The 18,549-nt window shown below is 38.5% G+C and overlaps 1 pseudogene across 1 annotated transcript; it reads right to left on the reverse strand.

Annotated features, from left to right (window-relative positions):
• Positions 1–5,876: 5,876 nt before the first annotated feature.
• Positions 5,877–17,473, reverse strand: LOC146491328 (adhesion G-protein coupled receptor G7-like; annotated as a pseudogene). The gene is made up of 11 exons (XR_014872234.1): positions 16,133–17,473; positions 15,770–15,874; positions 15,260–15,674; positions 15,093–15,181; positions 13,585–13,733; positions 12,377–12,490; positions 12,077–12,291; positions 9,638–10,063; positions 9,463–9,544; positions 8,885–9,173; positions 5,877–7,754 (listed from the first exon to the last, which is right to left on the reverse strand). The product of XR_014872234.1 is annotated as an adhesion G-protein coupled receptor G7-like (transcript).
• Positions 17,474–18,549: the final 1,076 nt, after the last annotated feature.

Consider the following 18,549-nt stretch of genomic DNA (forward strand, 5'->3'; position numbering starts at 1 on the left):
CCCTCTCGAATGGCCGAACTTCTCACCCTATCTCTAAGCGAGATGCCAGCCACCCTTCGGAGGAAGCTCATTTTCCGCTGCTTGCATGCGCAATCTTGTTCTTTCGGTCACTACTCACAGCTTGTGACCATAGGTGAGGTTAGGGACGTCTAGCGTCGCTAGAGTGTAGAGAGCTGAGTGTAAAAAAAAAAGAAAGAAAATTTAATCTCAGACCAAAAAAGTTTTACTCTGCTGTTCTGCTTTTTCATTGGTGTTAATTTTGGTCTGCTGTATTGTACAACATGATCCAACACATACCGTGGATGCTCTTTATGTTCCTCCAAACTTTGCCAGAACTGCTTTTAGCTCTACTGCACTGCAATCAGGGGCGATTCTAGGTTTAGAGCTTTGGGGGTGCTTAGCACCCAGAGAGCTGCCCAGCCAGGCAAGATAAACTTTACTCATCACGACGAGACTTCTTCCCTGTCTCTGTGAGTCCCTGCATCCTTAACCCTTTAAGACCTACCATAGAACCAAGTCCGCCAGAGCTTATATTATATGTTTACATGCTGTAGTGCCATTTTTGGGAGCATTTCAAGTTGCTATACATCAATACAACCATTATAGCCTAAATTTTAATAATATGTCTGCATTAAGTGCATAGTAATTACATAAATTGCAAAAAAGTGCAATAAACTACAAAAAAATTGAAAATCGTTTTTGTTTTTTAACATATATTTCTAGTTAGAGAAATTTAAGAGGCTTATCCCTCAAAACTGTAAATACAAAAAAGTTGCACAAAATAGTTTCCCACCACAGGAAATTTATTTTGAGTGTCTTCATAGTTTTATTTTTGAAATACACCAATTTTTATATACTGCAGGAAAAATGAAAATAAATATTATAGTGCAAATTTGCAAAAAAAGCAGCATATGCATCAAAATAAACTATTTCCAGCAGTGCAATATGAGTCCTAAGCATCCCAGAAACGACACAGAAAGTCATAAAGTCAAACATAACTTTTAAAAACACCAGTATAGGCTCATGAGACCCTGATGGTAAAAAAACTACATTTCCGCGAAAAAGACGTCACTTCCGGTTTTGGGCAGGTCATGGCGGACATGCGATAGTTCACGCTGACGTCCAACGTAGGAAGTGTTATGAACAGCTGATCGGATCGGCAAAGCCTGTTTCTGGAATATTATGTTTGTGTTGCTGCAAGTGCTTTTTATGCAGTTTTTGCAAAGCTATATGTGGAAGGAAACTGTGACCGAGGACAAGCTGATGGCATAAGATGTAAGTACAACTCCTCCGGTTTCCATCCATCCATCCATCTTCATCCGCTTTATCCAGGGCCAGGTCGCGGGGGCAGCAGCCTAAGCAAAGAGGCCCAGACCTCCCTCTCCCCAGCCACCTCCTCCAGCTCATCCGGGGGAACACCAAGGCGTTCCCAGGCCAGCCGAGAGATATAATCTCTCCAGCGTGTCCTGGGTCTGCCCCGGGGCCTCCTCCCGGTGGGACATGCCTGGAACACCTCACCCAGGAGGCGCCCAGGGGGCATCCTTGTCAGATGCCCAAACCACCTCAGCTGGCTCCTTTCGACGTGGAGCAGCAGCGGCTCTACTCTGAGCCCCTCCCGGATGGCCGAACTTCTCACCCTATCTCTAAGGGAGATGCCAGCCACCCTTCGGAGGAAGCTCATTTCCGCCGCTTGTATCCGCGATCTCGTCCTTTCGGTCACTACCCACAGCTTGTGGCCATAGGTGAGGGTAGGGACGTAGATCGACCGGTAAATTGAGAGCTTCGCTTTTACACTCAGCTCCCTCTTCACCACGACGGACCGGTGCAGCGTCTGCATTACTGCAGCCGCAGCCCCAATCCGTCTGTCGATCTCCGGCTCCCTTCTCCCATCACTCGCGAACAAGACCCCGAGATACTTGAACTCCTCCACTTGGGGCAGGACCTCATCCCCGACCCGGAGTGGGCACTCCACCCTTTTCCGGCTGAGAACCATGGCCTCAGATTTGGAGGTGCTGATCCTCATTCCCGCTGCTTCACACTCGGCTGCGAACCGCTCCAGTGCGAGCTGGAGGCCCTCACCCGATGAAGCCAACAGAACCACATCATCCGCAAAAATCAGAGATGAGATCCTGAGGCCACCAAAGCGAAAGACCTCCGCCACTTGGCTGCGCCTAGAAATCCTGTCCATAAAAATTATGAACAGAACCGGTGACAAAGGGCAGCCCTGGCGGAGCCCATCACCCACCGGGAACGAGTCCGACTTATTGCCGGCAATAAATATGAAAATCCTCCGGTTTCATATGCAAAAAAAATTATTGCGCTAGCTTACCGGGATTTAAAAATAGTTACGCAAAACAGAGCGTGCTGCTCTGACCGGCTTTAAAGGGTTAAATGTCTCCAGTTGTCCCGAGTTCCCTTTGACTGTCTCCTTGGTGCATTTAAACCCCTGTTCCTCCCTGTCCTCATCGTCTGTTGTCTTCATCTCCGTTATCACTCATCATAATCTTACCATCTCTGTGCAAGTCTGCAAATTTCTTTATTAAATCATAAGATTCTTAAATTCATCAAGTCTCTCTGTGCCTGGGTCCTCGTCACAAAACATGGCATCACTGTTTTGTACATTTTAACACAATTGAATCCCCATATTTGTGAAAGAAAAGCAAAACACCTTTTTTAAAGTCTGTAACAAAACCATCAAATCTGATAAAGGTTATTTAAATGCTGCAAAAGAAGAATGGACTGGAATAAAAAATAATACATACTGTAACATTAATTACTGGGGGAAATGATGAATGATGATCATAGTGAGTAAAAAGTAAACTGAGTGCATTTTTTGGACAGAGATTCAGTTTTAATATGTATGTATAATATAATACAGATACATAAAAATACACTCCAAAAATAGAGTCCTTGAAATGTACAAAATATTGATAAAAATAATTATAAAAATGGAGGCAACTTTGCCTATGGTACAATGTATACAATGTATGAAAAGATCTTTACTGCAGATACTACTATAGCTCTGCAGATGTTTTTCTTTTATTTTAATGTCGCCTCACCTTGAGATTGGCAAATCACTTTTGGTGGTCAACTCTCTCAAGCAGTTTAACAGTTTCTGTTTTGCCTGTCACTATTCCCTCTCTGTTTAAGTTTAAGTTTTAAGTTTTAGATTTTAGATTTTAAATAGGCTATATAAATTTCAATAGGAGCAACAGGATCGTCAAATGTCGCTGATTTTACTACACGAGGATGGATTGTAGGGTAGCAAACATCATTGGAAAACACGTTTTCAACACTGTAGGTTACCTGGTGTAATGTTTTTCAGCTAAAAAGAAACATGGTCTGACTCCTACCTAACTATATAAAGAGTAACTGAAGGTTAAATGCAGCTAATATGTCCTGTTTTAAGCCAGGCACTTCCACCTCCACAATTTTTGTGGGGTGCTGAAGCACCCCACAAAAATCCGCTAAAATCACCCCTGACTGCAATTACAAGCTTTTCTCAAATTGGAAGCCATCAGTAACCAAAGTGTGAATGTTGGCACCCTCTGCTGTTCAGAGCACCCCGCTAAAATCACCCCTGACTGCAATTACAAGCTTTTCTCAAATTGGAAGCCATCAGTAACCAAAGTGTGAATGTTGGCACCCTCTGCTGTTCAGAGCAGATACTATAACACCATCTTTCTCCATGTGATGAAGACAAAACATGATTTTCAGACCTCTTCTTCACTAAGAGTTTTGTACCAAGCTGCTCACTCTTTAACAAAGTTGTTGCAGTTTTTGATCTTCAAACAGACCTTCTGTTGAGTTTTTTTTTTTTATCTTAAACTTTTATTTACATTTAACCTTTTCTTTTTCTATATTGTCTGTTTTGGTACCTAGCATTAGTTTATTTTAGCCTTTTTGGGTATAGCACTTTGTGACTGCCTGTCTATGAAAAGCACTAAAATAAACGTTACTTACATCATGGAGAGTTAAAGATCAACTTCAGATTACGATGTTAGAACTCTCATTGCAAAACATAATCCAGTAATATGTTTTTGTTAGGGCTAACTACATAACTCCAATGAAAATGTTAGGGGCTGTTAGACAAGCTCTTCAAAAATGCAGAAGACCTGGTTTCGGAAGTGGACCCTTGAGTGAAAAACGACAGAAAAAAGAGCGTTTCTCTAAGGGGAGAACAGTCTTTAGACTTGGGACGCAAACACTAAAGAACTGGACCCTAAAAAAACAGGGATAAAGAGGTTCAGTGAATGTTGTGTGGAGGTGGATCAGAGTGTCAGAGGAGACTATGTAGAAGGACAGAGTGCCAGCAGGTCAGTCCACCTACACTGCTACTCTGTTAGAGACAGAGAAGGAGGAGTAGGAGTATTCTTCAAATATTGTGCCAGACAGAACGAAGGCCATGATCAGAGTAGCTCAGATGCTATGAATGTTCATTAAAACCAGGGGGGTCAGACCAGCACAGTCTTTTTCAGCATGCACACATGGACATTACATCACTCTCATACACATACTGTTAGACACTGATAAAGGAACAGTCCAACATTTGAACGGATTCAAACTGTGATCTCATCTTAATATTTTCATTTTTCTCACATTTATGTTCTTTGTATCAACCCCTGGTAACACAAAGAAATAAAAACAGTAAGAAACTAACTTCAGTAGCATCTGACACACACCCCTTCTGTTAATCACTGTTGAAGAGGTGCCTGTTGTACATGATAATGTGTGTAATTTTGCATGGCAGGTTAAAGACTTGTGGTTATTTGCCTTTAACCTGCAGTATGATCTCAGCTGGACTTACTAAATAACTTATTCTGCATGCTTGCGATCTATATATCCACAGTCAGAAACAGCCAGGCATGCTGACAGACTGATAGAAAAATAGTTAAAAAAGGGTTAAAGTTTTTTAACTATTAAAGTTAAAGTTTCTGCTGGCTCCATGTTGTGTGGTCGATGTGTTTCCCTAAAATGTGAAAATCCCAGTTTTGAGACCACGAGGAAAAATAGATCCCTGTGAGAGTTGTGCCAGAAAGGGCATCTAGTGCCTATATTTGCCATATCAAATATGAATATCAGTCTGCGGTGGTGAGTCAAATGTCTCTGAAGTGGGTTTGGTCCTACTTTTAGTCATTGAAGGCAGAGACCCACAAACAATCTGCAACTCACTGCAGTTTTAGGATTTCTTCAGCCCGCTAACACAAAGCAAGCCTTGATATGTTACCGCAGCAAAGTGAGCTGTCATTTGTGAGCCACGATGAAGCAAGCCGCCTTATTTCCGCCACATAAATTTTCCACACATTTCTGCACTAAGCTTTACGGTAGCACTTCTTTGTTGTTGATCACAAAAAAAAAATGCACGAGCACACCCATGCATGCACGGACATCTCACACTCACGCAAGCATGTATGCACGCACGCATGCACGCATGCACGCATGCGCACACACAAACAATTTGGAGGTTTTTTCTGCAGGAAAAATGAAGATGAAGCTCAAGGACAACTGTTTTTCCTAGTGTTAATTTATTATTTTTTCAGTTTGGTTAGCAATCTTCATTCATCTCAATCCTCAGCAAAATTCCCAACAAGTTTAAGGTCAGTTATGCTCAAATTCAATACAGTCAATGCAATATAATCACATTATATTAAAAAAATCATTAAAAAACATCCTGATAGTTGATCTGAAACTTTCAACACATTCTTCCTCTCTTCCACCTACTTTATGTTCTGTAATATTCCTCAGAAATTATAGGATAGTTATACCCAAATTCAATACAGTTACTCAGTATGGCATCATATTAAAAAAAAACAAAAAACATCAAGCATCGTGAATAAAATCATAATTTTCCAGTCAATGGACAAAGGGCAATAAAATGGATCAGTTTAATCTTCAGGTTTTGGTTGAAATGATTTTTCTTTGATTTCTTGTTTTTATTTTTGTAATCTTCTGATTTCTGTTTTGTTGAATTTTTGGATTCTTGTTTTGATTTGTTTTCTTTAGCTTTTGCGATTGCTGTTGATGGTTCTTCTAATGATGGCTTTCAGGTTTTCCATCCTGTGTTTCTGGTTTCATGGTCTTGGATATTTGTATTATTGGTGAGAGTTTCTGTCTTCATGTGACAGTATGTGTTGATAAAAGCTACCCTGAAGGCCTGTGATGGGAGTTTTGTGATCCTTTGTTTGAGATGGTTTTTAATCTAAGCAAATCATTATGTTTGGAGCAGACGACCTACAAGTATGCAGCCAGAGTCAATACAATAAAAATGATTATAACATAAAAGGTAACATTCATGTTTGTTCATATAAATAAAGGCTGTTTTGAGCCAGACATTCTTGCGGCTGTGTCTGAGGAAGGTGCGTAGAGCACAACAAAAGCCTGTTCTAAGAAAAAAAATACAACCTTAAAAATGCATAATGTCCAGTTAAACACATTTTGAATGAAAACCGGTATTGAATTTAATGAATTAATATCACATTGAAACTTGCTCAGTTGACACTCATATAAACAAAAGTTGCATTTTTGCATTAGCTTTCTTAGATTACACAGTGTACGACCTCATTTAATGCACTAAATCCACCATCTGTAAGATGACATCAATCAAAGCAGCCGACAAAGATTAAAACAACAAATTGTCAGATAATTAACAATTATTCCAGACACAGATGATAAAATTTTTTTTTTTGTAAATAATCATCATTTACTAAGAGTGAATTACTCCATTAAGCAATCAAATTCTGTTTTGCTTTTTGTTTTGTTTTGTTTTTTCCTTTTTCTTTACATTATTGATACTTAAGACTATTAAAAACAATTTAGACAACACAGATAAGCATAAAATACCAGTTCACAGTGTTATAAACATTTGATCTAAAGTGACACAGCTGTCATCCTAAACTGACAGCTTTTGCAACCATTATATTGAATCTGTTCGGAGTTCTTATCAGGCTCAGAAAAGCATTATTTTTAATGTTTTTACACATTTATTTACACACACACACAGTGTGTCTGATCTCATTCCAGAATGTTCAGGAAGCAGGAATAGTCACTGCTTTTTTCCACCTGGGTTACTTTAGTTTTTTACAAGGCTAGTGTAGACACTGTTACCAACATGAATCACTTCAGACTGATACAAGATGCTACTTGGAGAGCAATGTTGATGCTTAAAATAACAATAAAAACCAGTCTTCATACCTGCAGTCTGTTCCTGAACACGTGACTGTGCTAGTGTTTGGTTTCTGTCTGGTCAAAGAAAATCTGCCTGCAGCAAAGCAGCCCAAACATCCTGGAGCATCGTCTGTGCATCCTGGGAAATTGAGCTCCTTTAGCAGATCTGCTTTTTGTCCCTACCCAGAAAATTATTAGGGAAAACTTGTTCATGAACAAAACAAACAAAATAGTCTAATTCTGCTTGTTCCACAGATTTGAATGAGTTTGAGGAGATTTCTGGAGGTTTATTGTTGATGTGATCATGACTCTGATTTTTGATTGACTGTGATGCAGTTATTTAGTTTATGTTCACGTTAAAAATAATTGAATACAGATGCTTTTAGAATCACCCCCAAGTCATGGGTCAGCTGCTTGTTATGACCTCATTTTTCCCTGTATTTCTCCGAGTGGTTCTTGTGCCAGTTCTTCCATAGACGGTACTTCACATTGTTAAACGAGATGCTGGCTGAGGAAAGGTACTGCACTGATCGGGACATGGCGGCTCTGAAGGTCGGCGTTGTGGCTGTGATGATAAAAATCTGAAGACCCTGAAAACATAGAGCAGGAAAATAAAAGTTATTCACTTCTTTTTGCTTCCTTTGCTGAATATGTAGCCGCACACACACACACACACACACACACACACACACACACACACACACACACATATATATATATATTAGGGGTGCAACGATACTCGTATTGATATTGAACCGTTCGATACAGTGCTTTCGGTTCGGTACGCATATGTATCGAACAATACAAAATTTTTAATTTATTTTATCAACTTTTCTTCTGACGATGCTGTCTGTGTTGAGAGCTCAGTGGATCTGCGTTCAACTACTCCGCCTAGGCTGCACTGTCGAGCGCAGATCCACTGAGCGCAGCGCAGGCTAGCCAGACAGAAGTTAAGCTCGTTGCAACATGGCAACTGCCTCAACACTAGCCGAAATTGAACCTCCCCCACCCTCATTCAGATCTGGCGTTTGGAACTATTTTGGTTTTCATGTGAAGTATGACCCTGATGGTAAGCGCGTCATGGACAAAAGTAAAACAGTATGTCGGATGTGCCACGCAATGCTCAATTACATTGGTGGGAACTAGTGCGTTAGCGCGGTTAGCTCGTTAACGTGTTGACGCTGTCCAGCCCCACCCACAGGGTGATCCGTGGTAGCTCGTTAATGGAGATTTGCCGCATTATGGCGTTAATGTCATTTTAACAAGATTAATGCTGACAGCACTAGTGGGAACACAACGAATATGACTGCACATTTACGCCAACATCATCCTGGTGCAAAGACAAGTGGAAGCAAACAAAAGCAACAAGCACGCATGCTACAAACTTTACCCGAGTCATTTAGACAGCCGTTAGCACGTGATTCTCCTTATGGGGACCTGATATGTTTAATATGCTGCTGAGAAGATTATTAAAATCAAAAATCAAAAATTTTCCTTGAAGCAAAGCACAAAACACAAACACATTCAGTGGACATAAAAAGTGCACACACCCCTGTATAAATGCTGTGCTTTTGTGTTGTTAAAAATAAATCACTCCAAAACTTTTAATGTGATAAATAACAATAATAAAATAATACGATAAGCTGATTGTATAACCCTTGAAGAACCTTTTGATTTAATCTCTCAGTTGAAGTTATAAAATCAGCCGGTAGAGTCTTACCTGTGTGGTTGTGCAGAGGCAGAACAAAATGCTAAAGACCAGGTTCATTGTTCCTGAAGTGACGAGGACCAGATACCCAAAAACCCAGGACACACCCAGTAACACAGCCAGAGTGAAGCATTCAAGGAAACTCTTCCTGAAGCAGGACTTTCTGGTTGCTTTAAGTGAGACCTAAACCAGCAGGACGATGTTGTAGATCAAGATCAGGCCAACTGGAAGGAGGAAACCCCAAAACAAAGGTTTCTCAAAACTGAAGTGTTTGTTCTTATCCAGCGCTGCCAGCCAGCAACTTTAGTGACATGAAAAAGAATTATACAAATAATATGAATAAATAACTTTGTCTAAACTTTGATCAAAACGAAGAGGAATTATAATAAAGTTTGTAAAGATAAAAAAAAATAAATTACAAAAGCTGTATAGGCGCATCGAAAAGAATGGTTGTATCAAACTGAACATCTTTTAGTAGCATCATACAACAACAACAACAACACTGTAATATTGGTAAAAATGTAACTTTTGTTCATTTTGAAGTACAGGTCTGTCTAAAGTAGATAAATGTGGTTTATGTGATTACCCACAATTCCTCCTGTCTGTATCCCAGAGGATTGTCCACTCTGTAGGTCACCCCCAGTGTGATGCCCATGAACAAGGCTGGCACTCCTAACACAATAATTCATTAATTGGGACAGAGTGAAGGGTTTTCCAGAATAAACAGCTTGTCAGATTTAAGTCCCGACTTTATAAATGTTTTACCCCATCCCAGAGCCATGCCCAGCAGAGTCCAGTGAGGTGGTAGACTGCGGCGTATTTTCTGAATCAGGATCTGAGTACCATTCACGCTGTTCCACAGGTGGCCATCAGGTGGCCATCAGGAGGAAGTGCAGCAGAGCCTCTACAGCCATACACGAACCGCGGTCTGGTTCTATGCGTTCATCTGAGTCAAGGAGGTCGTTGGTCCGATCGTCAGTCTGCACCTCAATGTCAATTTGTCTGCTGGAGTTTTTGGACGCCAGAGACAAAGGTGATGATGAAGGCCAGCAGGCTGAAGTAGATGCACAGCCGAGATATCAGGGTTTTCTTCTGTTCATTCTGAAAACTACAGATGAAAATCAAAAAGTGACACATGATAATATGAAGTCTTACAGGAAAACTGTAAAAGAATAGAAATACTCGGGAATGTAATTTTAAATATGACATAAAAAAATGTATCAATTAATAAAAGGCTGAAAACAAGATTGTGATGTTGCAAAAATTAATTGCTATTTTTGTCATACAAAGTAAAAATCTCTTTAAAATGTTTGACTTTTCTCAAAACAATAAATTGCATTCATGTTATTTCTTTAAATGTTATTATTATTATTATTATTATTATTATTATTATTATTATTATTATTATTATTTATTATTATTATTATTACCACCTTTTTTCTCTGTTTTCTTTCATTCTAAAATATTAATAAATATCTTTTTTTTGTTTGATTTTATTTTATATATAATTCAGACCTCCTTCGTTTTGTTTGTTCACACTTTTGGCAGCAGTTACAGTCTTGAGTTTGTTTGTGTAATTATGATTCCACAAGCTTTGCTCACCCGATTGAGAGATTTTCTGAAATTCTTCTTTGCAAATACTCTCAAACTCACTCTGTTTTTTTTCCTCCTTAGATTTAAGTTAAAGGGGAGATATAATCTAAGGACATTTGGTCAGACCTTGGGTATCCTCTGGAACCTAGTGGTGATTGAATGATGGTGTTATTTTCCAATTATTTTTCACAGGGCAACAAACTGTTGGTTTCACATCAAGGAGAACCCAGGAGCAATTTGTCCTTCTGTTTAACTTCAGCATCCAGACCAGAAATCTAATTTATCTACTTTGAGAAGGTAAGATTGGACCACGCACGACCATTAGGGTAGTAGTAGAAGGATCTTAAAACTATTAAAATATTACATTGTAAAAATGTGGAGAAAAGTTCTAGAAATAATTTAAAAATATTAAGAGCTAAAGGATTCATTTTCTGCATAAAAGCAAGAGGGTAATTACAATTTTCTCAATTACAATAAAATTAAATAAAGTAAACAAAGCACTGAGAGAAGAGTAGGGAAGTCATTGAAATATCTAGATTTATGGGTCAGTTTTTGTCATACCAATTTTTTTTTGACCAATTTTGACTCTGTAGCTAACACTTCTTTTTCTAACATGTTTGCTGCATGTTAGTTGCAGTCAAATACATTTTAACCTGTTAGATAACTACACCTTTTTGTCAAATGACACATAAAAACACAGGTGGGGTGGTCTAGTCTTACATTTCTTTAACGTTATAAATGATTGTCACAATCAAACCCAGAAAAGAAAGAGAGAGTCCCATGATGGAGATGGCACCCAGAGCTTCTGCATACTCGTAGTTCTCTCTGAATGACTGAAACACAGACATGATCAAAAGTCTCACTAAATATCTGTAATTTGCAATTGTTGATGAAGAATCAACAAACTGTGGCTTCATCTTTCAGTCTGCCGAGTTGTGATACTCACCCAGAGAGCAGCAAAGTTGGTGGTGTGGTTACAGAAACATTTCATTAGTCCATCTGAAGTGTTTCCTTTAGAGCAGCCGCTGGTGCTCCAGTCCTTCTGACTGTAGTTCCAGAAAACGCAGGAGAAGTTGTACAGAGACGTCCCACTGATGTTCTGAAATAGGAGCGCACAGACAGCCCTTTAATTTGGATCATTTAGACTTAACACATATTTTTAGTGCAGTTTGTTTGCTTTTCTTTTGTTTTGTTAACACTATTGATATTTTTCTTACAGTATTTGTGTTTGCTTTGAATCAATTCTGATATTGTATATTTGATATCAACATGACATCATTGTATTTTAACATACAGATTGTTAAAGGTAACACATCTACAACATATTTTTTATTATAATATCCTTGCAAAAATTCTTCCACTCCATACAGAACTAACATGCATAACATGCAAACTTTTTCTGCAGTACCTACAACTTAAAGCATTTAAATCCATTCCTCACACGAAAACAAGAAAACAAAACCCATTCTCAACAATATACAGAACAACATATACAGACTGGACAAGTTAGCTTTTGTGACCAATTTTACCCCATTAGCAGCAGGAGGAACTGCAGCTGTGCTAAAGACATTAAATTATAACCAGCAGACATCAGTCATTTGATTTATATATGAATGAAGATACTGGATTTCTTACTCTTGATCTGAACAACATCTCCACATGTTGTGGCACCATGTTGGGTTCCTGCCCTCTGATGCTGGTTGACAGGACCCTTATGGTGGCCCGTCGCCTCATGTAGAATTTTGAACGAAATAAACGATCGTTCTGATAGAGAACAAAACCCAGAGAGACATTCAAGTCTGTCTGACGACTTCTGACATCTTCGCCTAACATGAGAGAAAAGAATCCACTGCTATTAGCAAGAACTTTTTAAAATTAGAGCATTTTTCAGCTTTAAAAAGACAGACTCACCTGGCGGGAATCGTATGTAAATGAGGGCATCAGCTATGAAACAGTTTTCCATCACGACCTGTGTTGCATTTGTGTTCAGATAAATTCTGTTGGGCAAAAAATTCCCAGAAATCCCTGTAGTGACAAGATGACTGCATGTCAGTGAACACATCAAAAATGTACAAATTTACTGTCGGTTCTTCAATTTTAAAGTTAAAGTCCAGATTAAAATTAAAGTTAAGAACAAATTTAAGATAATTTCTTCACAACACCATTTTTTGAAAACAAGGTCATTTCATTTTATTTTATCTGATTGGAGAAAGTAACTTGCTTCTAGTATCTCTTTGTAACTTTGAAATAGTCTCGAAGAATTGAACTCTAATCCTGACATTTGAAATGTTGAGCACTACTTTTTAAATCTTGATGAATTTGACAATTTTATTGCTTTTTTTTAGCAGAGCAATAAAGAACCACCAGCCAAGGACTTCAGCCATAAAAATATTCTTGGGAGCTGTCCCACAGAAGAGTTCAGATCATATTTATTCAATGGCAAATTAACTGGATCAAAGTGATACTAGTTGACAAAAGCAGACAGAATCTCGGGTAGATTCTTAACTTCATCTTTAGTTTCTGAGGACTTTATCAATTTTTTTTTTATTGTTGTTTTTTGTGTTTTGAGTCTGAAAAAATACATTATTACATGCAAATTTAGAGAGTGAGGCCAAGTTATTAACATCATTAAGTTGAGTTCAGGTTTATAATCCTCCCACAAGTTTGGAAGTCTCAAAACTATTTTGTGTTTTCAGTCACGGTAAACATGAGTCCATCACACGTGTTGAAAATACAGCAGTAAAAAGACTAAATAGTGAACAGGACACAGAGCACAACAACAATGGTAAAACCATCAAAGGACACAAACAAACTTGCTTTATACAGAAGATAAGAAATCACCACAGCTGGACATTAGAGCCGTCAACTGGGCAAACATGTCAACCTTGAGAGTTCACTCAAGAGTTCAACTGCTGAAAGTGAAGTAGAAATCATAACCTGGTTAATAAACTACAAAGTAGAAGCCAACCTGTTCTCTCCTGTGTTCAAATCTTTGCTTTTAGATCTGTCAGTTACATTATTTGATTAAACCTGCAGGTATTTGCTTTAGAATGCTTTATAATTTAATAAAAACCAGTCCATGGGATGATCACTGCTGTTCGACACAGTTTCTTACTGACCTCTGAGAGAGGTGAACTGGACTCCGTGAGTGTCTGTAGCAGGGATCTGTGCCGACTGGACCACCAGTTTTGGCTGAACCACTTGAGATTGAGATGTATTTTGACTGAGGCTGAGGTTCACTGAGAGCTGGTCCAGAGTCACCGTAAGCCTGGACATTAAAAAAAAAGACCCCCCCCCCCAAAAAAAAACAAAAAAACAAAAAAAACCAACAAATAATAATAAAATAAACAAACACAGAAACACAAAACATTGTTTGTCTTAATCAGATTTGTAGTTTCTAATATTATAATGGATTGCATTTATATAGTGCTTTTCGGGGCCCTCAAAGCGCTGTACAATTCCACTATTCATTCACTCACTGGTGGAGGTAAGCTACAGTTGCCCTGGGGCAGACTGACAGAAGCGAGGCTGCCATATTGCGCCATCGGCCCCTCTGGCCATCACCAGTAGGTGGTAGGTGAAGTGTCTTGCCCAAGGACACAACGACCGAGACCGTCAAGCCAGGGCTTGAACCGGCAACCTTCCAATTACAAGACGAACTGCCAACTCTTTGAGCCACGATCGCCCCAGTATATAATATTGAGTTGTACCAGTCCATTTTTGGCTTACCGCTCCCCCTGAACTATAAGTGTCAGTTTAGAGCTTCAACTTTACCTTTATTACTTTCATCTCAAAAGGAAACTCACCTGAATACTACAGATATTTAAGGTCTAATGAGAATATTTACAATTGGATGTCTGTACAGTTTGAATTGGAACAGGAAAGACTAAGACTGCTGACACTCTTAAAACTGCTCCTGAATCAATTATTATTCATTTGTGAGTTGGATATTTTGTCTCTAAAACAGAACAACTTTGACAACTGCCAGTTCCTGTTTATATGCTAAAATGCATCACACTTCAGAGGAATTACAAAATATCCAATCAAACTAGGATGGTGAACATGGCAAACATTGCTTAAAATCAGCTTTTTGCCAGTGTCACAGTGAAATATTTCTTTATACTGTAGCTGCTTAGACTGGTTGTTCGTCTAATATAGAAAAAAGTGAATTATCACTGAATATAAGATAAGATAAGATAAGATAACTCTTTATTGTCATTGCACAGTCATACATAGTACAGTAGTACAATGAAATTGGAAAACTGTCCTACGTCGGCACTACATATAACACAACACGACACGATATGACACATCACAACGCAACACAAACAACACAACACAGTATAATAACTTAGTAATAAAAAAGAAGAAGAAGAAGTGAAGAATAAGTGTATATGAGTTAAATCTGGTTCACAGAACTTTAGGGAAATAGATACAGCTGATGTTAGCACTTTGGTCAAAGCTCCTTTGTATTTCAGTTTAACCTCAGCACTGCTAGCATGACTGTAGTTTCATGATGAATATTTTAATGATCTTTCCCATAGTGCCATCTTTACAGCAATTTTTAACAGTCTTAGCTTCACTGCTGATGAGATTATTTATTTGTTTATTTACATATTTAGTTTACCCCAGAGTTGCGTTGTTTTCCTTGGTATCATCTGCTACAGTGCCGTTCAGCAGCTGACTGACTGTTGCTACTGCTGACACTCTGACACTCTGCACAGACACAAATATGAACTGAGATTAACATCTTACTTTCTTTTTTCCCCCTTACGATTTGCTGAATGTTTGTACCTCTGTGGCGTTTGCAGACAGCAGCAGTGTGTTGACAATCTCAGCCGCTGCTGTAACATTTTCAGCCTTCAGCTCTTCTGCTTTTGATGTCAGAATCTGAGTGCTGGTCGCCAGTGTCTCTAAATCAGCTGGACTTGTAAGTTGAGGTAAGAAAGACATGATTTTACTCATCTGGTTCTTTACTGAATCTGGAATCATCTGCATGTTACCTCAGAGCTGCATTTCTACAGGATTACCTCACTCAAACTTCAGCCATATGACACTTTCAATCTTTCTTCAGAAGAAAAAAAAACTGCTGTTCTTACATTTTTTTGTATGTCGCTGAGCGTCAGGTCACACTGGAAGATCTGTGGAGGGCTGAAACCTGGTGATCCATTCATGGACAAACATCTGGCTGAAGATTTAGATTTACCAGCTGAATGGAAATGGTGATAGAAAGATAAACATCAATACACTAGAGTCTACGTGATGGAGTGATGTTGGACTGAAGGGAAGATGTGGATGACTTACTACCACTCGTCCCTACTTCACATTTTTCCTCAGAATACGCAAACCAGCCGATATGTGTACGAGGGAACATGAAGCCTCCTAACTGCTGCTCTTTTCAGAAGTTTTCTACGAAAAGTTTGTCAAAAATAAATATTTTTTCTGTTTGTTTTTTAAAATACTAGGAATTTTATTTGTTTTTAATCACAAAAGAAAAAAAGACTTTTAAATAATACATGCTGAACTTGATTTCAGGTTGTAGAAATCCTTACAGCTGGTACATTAGACATTTTGAGCAAATTATAGTTTTTGGTCTCTGGCATTCTCTCTTTCGTTCTCATCTGAATGTTTTTGACCCATCAGACTCTAGTCGGTAAAACTTCTTACCTTCTGAGCATGTTATTCCAGTCCATTCATCAGGACAGATGCAGACACCGTTCTCTGGTTTCCCTCCATTATCACATTTCAGGACAGTGGTGGTAGGAGGGGTAACCGTAGTTGGGGATATAGTGGTCGTAGTAGTATTAGCAGTAGTAATAGGTATAGTAGTTGAATTATAATGAGTGTGTTTGCTGAAGGAATTGTTGTAGGATTAGGAGGTAAAGCACTGTTAGTGTATGGGCTCGTAGTACCAATTGTAGTAGGAGTACTGTAAGTAGCAATATTTGCATCAGTAGTTGGGTAGAAAGTAGCAGTAGTGTTTGTGTAAGGAGTAGTTGTATTAGTATCACTTGTAATAGTAGTCATAGAAGAATAGTGAGGAGTACTCATTTGATCAGTCATGGGGTTGGAGGTAATATCAGTTATCTGACTAACAGTCGTATCAGGCCTGGTAAAATCTGTAGTTGTAAGAACAGGACTGGCACTAGCAGGAGGAGTTTCTGGATAATCTGGTGTTTCCAGGTCAGTGGTTGGAACTGTATCTTGTGTTGTGGTACTGAAATTAGAAGTATTAGATGAAGTGGTATTGTTAGGAACTGTTGTTATAGTAGTGATATCCCCTGGAGTTACAGTTGCAATGCTTTGTTCAGTAGTTATATTTTGTGCAGTAGTAGAATCATCAGGAACATCAGTAGGAAGTAGTGCAGTAGTAGCAGTATCAGGGATGTCTGTTGTTGTAGTTAACCCTGCTCCAGCTGTGAAGGAGGCTAAAGGAACAGCTGTGGAAAACACACAAGAAGGGCAATGATCAGTTAGTTCATTAAAAGCGCTATGAATGCTGATACTTAGCACGTATGGTTTTCATTATACCTGATCTTAGTATGTCATCATTAGTGTTGGGAAGGTTACTTTTAAAATGTATTCCACTACAGATTACAGAATACATGCCCCAAAATATATTTTGTAACATATTCTGTTACGTTACTCAATGAGAGTAATGTATTCTGAATACTTTGGAATACTTAATATATTATCATGCTTTTTACAACTACATGAATGTACTATTGTTGTGTGATTTATTACTAATATTGAAGGTTACTCGCCATACCAATACCAACTACATTTTTAAATCTTAACCTCCTAGGACCTGGCGTCCACATATGTGGACATCACATTTTCAGTTGTCTAGATCAAAGTACAAAATTTTGCTCTACAAGGCCTGATATCCACTTACAAGGATATTATACTGCCACTGTTCTATCGGAATTTAAAACAAATGTCCTCATATGTGGATCTCATTTTTCTCAGAAACAAAAATCATGTAAAAAAAAAAAAAAAAAAAAAAAAAATATATATATATATATATATATATGTGGAAATTCTTTGTTTTTACATTCATCAGGTCCCAATCAGCCCAAATAGCAAAGAGAAATTAAAAATGCATGCCATGAAAGAGTTCGGGTCTTAGGAAATTAATATAAGGTGGACATTAGGTGAGACTGCACTTTTTGCAGCGATCTTGTATAGAAAACTATTCCGCACGGATATAACACAGGTCCGTGGCTCCGAACCGCAGTAAAGGGACTTCTGGCTAATACGTCGGGTTCCGTGTTGGGCTTGTAGCTGAAAACTACCTTTACTTTGTTGTCTGGATCAACTTTTCTTTTCCAACAGTGTCTTATATTATTTTGAACATAGCAGTGTACATATCTATGAAACGTAACAAAACAAGAAGCTAAACTTACAGAAACTACAAGCTACATATACTGCCTTTATACACATAACACCATATAGGAGAGGATGAGAAAAAAACCCCAGTAACGACAAAACTACAAAAACAACACACAAAAGCAAAACAAACAAACAAGGGAAAGAAAAAAAAAGAAAAGGGGGGAATAACTGTGTGCATCTCCCATAAATTATGCACCCTCACAGGTATATGTTAAATGTAAATTAGAAAGTAGTTGTTCAATGTCAAGCAATAAACATATTCCCAAATGGCCAGCAGAGGGCCACCTATGAATCCTTCCCAAATATTTCCACCAAGTGGGGCAAGTCTTTACTAGCAAGGAAGTTTTTGAAGGGGCCCCAGATGCTATCAAAGTATCGCCGCTTACCCCTGATTGTGTAGGTGATCTTTTCTAAGGGCAGGGTAGATGTTAACTCTGAAATCCATTTACTTCTTCTCGGTCTATCTAGCTCTTTCCGAGTAATGGCAATCACTCTCTTAGCCATCAGCAGCCCTATGTCTAAAAATAAGCTATGTTTCCTTGTTATATTACAGTTAGCTGGATAGATGCCCAGCAAAAAAAGTTTTGGTTCTAAATGCAGTTTTATTTCTAATATTTCTTCAGTACATTGTTTCACTTCTTCCCAGAATTTCCTAATTTCAGGACACTGCCACAAACAATGGAGAAGTGTGC

Source organism: Neolamprologus multifasciatus, chromosome 23, assembly GCF_963576455.1.
Source record: "Neolamprologus multifasciatus chromosome 23, fNeoMul1.2, whole genome shotgun sequence".
Classification (NCBI taxonomy): Eukaryota; Metazoa; Chordata; class Actinopteri; order Cichliformes; family Cichlidae; genus Neolamprologus; species Neolamprologus multifasciatus.